Consider the following 1,065-nt stretch of genomic DNA (forward strand, 5'->3'; position numbering starts at 1 on the left):
TTTCAGAAAGGGCCAAGACCTGAGCAGCACAAAGGCCTTTTCACTCTCGTTGAGAAGGGACAGCAATACCACTATTTTTCATTCTTTCTGGATGTATTAGCCTCCACCTAGGACAGACAAGGAGATTCTCTACTTCCAGATAGAGGTTTGCAAAAGTGGTGAAAGACAAAATGCTTGTTAGGTCAGTGAAACCCTCCCAAAAATCTAGAGAGAGCGAGAGAGAGAGCGAGAGAGAGAGCGAGGGAGAGAGCGAGGGAGAGAGCGAGAGAGAGCGAAAGAGAGAGAGCGAGAGAGAGAAGGAGAGAGAGAGAGAAGATTTCTTCAAAACTTTTGGCTGGATCAAGAGGTTTAAATGACGCTATCAGGGCTCTCTTTTCTCTCTGCATGTCTTGGGCCAGTTTTCTTCTATGTGAACATCAGTCTGCCAGCCCATTTCAGAAAATCAAACCTCCCATCCCTTCCCTCATCCTGCTCTGCGGATTCGGGTTTATAGGCCCTTAGTACCCAAAAACTCAGCAAGAGAAAGAGCCTTTCTGTCCCAGAGTCTCTGGGAAGGACTCTACTGGGCTCTTGATCATATGTCTATCCCTAGACCACAGCTGTGTTCAAGATGATGAGATACTTAGATTGACCAGCTTGGGTCACACACCAGCCGCTTTAATGCAGAAGATGTTAACGGAAGCTCCACCAGATAAGAATCCTAAAAGGAAAAGATATTTAGCAGACCAAAAAAAAAAAAGGTGTTTACTAACTACATTAGAGGAGAATAGTCAAGGTTGACTTTCAAGTTCTTGCGGCCAGGTGGTTGGTGATGTTGATACAAAACGCAGAGGTAGCAGTTTGAGCCCATATGGAGAGTTGAGCCCAAAATGTTGAATTGAAAGTGACTGTTGGATATTCGAATGAAGTATTCTCTTGAAAATAACAAGGAGCATAGCAGAAATACTTTTAAAATATAATTTTTTAATATAAAATTGATTCGTGTTAGGGCGCATCAGGGTATGCAATGGGAAACCCACCTCAGTCCTTAAGTGAGGAAGTTCTTTAGGAAAAGATCAATAATCC

The sequence above is a fragment of the Pteropus alecto genome, unplaced genomic scaffold (genome assembly GCF_000325575.1).
Source record: "Pteropus alecto unplaced genomic scaffold, ASM32557v1 scaffold103, whole genome shotgun sequence".
NCBI lineage: Eukaryota > Metazoa > Chordata > Mammalia > Chiroptera > Pteropodidae > Pteropus > Pteropus alecto.